The 1573-nt window shown below is 48.2% G+C and overlaps 1 protein-coding gene across 5 annotated transcripts in view; it reads right to left on the bottom strand.

The window, feature by feature from the left end:
• Positions 1–135, bottom strand: part of ATF2 (activating transcription factor 2) — a 46271-nt gene extending 46136 nt beyond the window's left edge. For 3 of the 5 annotated variants that reach the window (XM_019007457.2, XM_015634824.2, XM_015634825.2), the window contains exon 1: positions 61–135. The gene's annotated coding sequence lies outside the window, so the exon portion shown is untranslated. The remainder of the gene's footprint in view (positions 1–60) is intronic. The other 2 variants (XM_015634819.2, XM_015634820.3) reach the window with 2 other exon arrangements.
• Positions 136–1573: the final 1438 nt, after the last annotated feature.

The raw sequence follows: 1573 nt of genomic DNA, 5'->3' as shown, positions 1-1573 counted from the left end.
GGAGGGAGGAGGAGCCGCCGTGCCGGGCCGAGCCGGGCCGGGCCGTGTTTACAAACTCACCCGGAACGCGGCCGGACCGCACATTAAAGGCCGGGTCCCCCGCGGGCTTCCGTCACCTCTCGCGAGAGCCGCGCTGACACCTCCGCGGGGCGGGGCGGGGCGGTCACGCGGAGCGGGGCGGGGCCGTTCCCGCTGCCCACAGCGACTCCGGCGTCGCGGCACGGACGGACGGACGGACGGACAGACAGCGCCTCTGCCGCACTCGGCACTGCGGGCAAAGCTCGCCCGGTGGAGCCCGATTGGTGCGGCCGTGGCGGAGGGAGCTCAGGATGAGGTGCCCACCCTCTGCGGCGGGATCTGCAGGAGGGCAGGCAGCTGAGGACGGCTGGCACCACGTAGAGATACTAAACCACTGCACGGCTTCGCTCAGCGGCAAGGCATCATGCGCTTGTCACATCTAACTTTCAGAATAATCAGAGCTTCAAAGCCCTGTACGGGCGAGGTTTCCCATCTTTCAATACACCTCCACTCAGGGCAGGAGCGAGGTGTGCGCCTGAAGCTATGGTTGTGCTCAGCATTCACCTTGGTTAATGTATCAAAAATGCTGCAGCACTGTAAAATAATGGCAAACGCCTGTATTTTTACACAGGAGGAACTAAGAGAATTTTGGATTCTTTAAAAAAGTAGCATAACCCTATATGGCAATACAGTTTAACTAGTGTGCATTCTGAATCACACATGACACTTTAATTCTGTGCATGTGTATCATTTGATCTTGTTCTGAGACTCATCTGAGAGTGCAAGGCCATAACAATAAAGTACTTCTAAAAAGAGTAGTATCAGTTCCAGTAAAATACATTTTGGTTGAATTTCTCTGAACTTGCACAAGTCAGTATGGTATGTTTTATTTCTTGTGTATGGTTTTTGTGGACACTGTACAGCACTTCTGCAAAGTTCTTCAAGATACGGTAGGATGGAAAGCACTGCATAGAAGTACACTGTCTACTTAAAGGTGGAATTATTCTTTAAAGTAGCATGTTGCAAGGAATCAATTGTACATGCAGAAGAGAGGAATAGAGATCTTTCTTCAGAGAGCAACTAAGACCTGTATTAGAAACAAGTATTTTTTGATGGTTTAGCCTCACCATTACATAGCAGCAGCAGTCCTAAACCTGGACTAAAAAATTGAACTACAGGTGCCTTTGTTCAGTGTGAAATTGATGCAAAAATCAAAGTGAAGGAAAGCAAGAAAAGAGAAAAAAAACAGCAGCAGGATGTTCAATTTTACCTGCAGCAAGGGATGAATCACTTTTACCTGCAGCAATAACTGAACAGCGTAATTGGTAACTTCAACATTTCCTTCATTTTCCATTAGAATAACATGGCTATTACAGAGGTGGTGTCATGTCTGATCTACTGGAACAGCAGGCAGAACAGTTACTCAGAGACAATAAAGATCTCTGCTTTAGCTGGCTTCATCTTCGACAATAAAACATGAACAGTTTTTCAGTTTTTCAGTCTGGAGAACCTAAAAGACGAATTTTCATGAGCTGGCCATCTCTAAGTTCAGCAC

This window comes from Parus major, chromosome 7, assembly GCF_001522545.3.
Source record: "Parus major isolate Abel chromosome 7, Parus_major1.1, whole genome shotgun sequence".
NCBI classification, from domain to species: Eukaryota; Metazoa; Chordata; class Aves; order Passeriformes; family Paridae; genus Parus; species Parus major.
The sequence above is the reverse complement of the archived record's forward strand: the minus strand, read 5'-3'. Positions and strand labels throughout refer to the sequence as shown.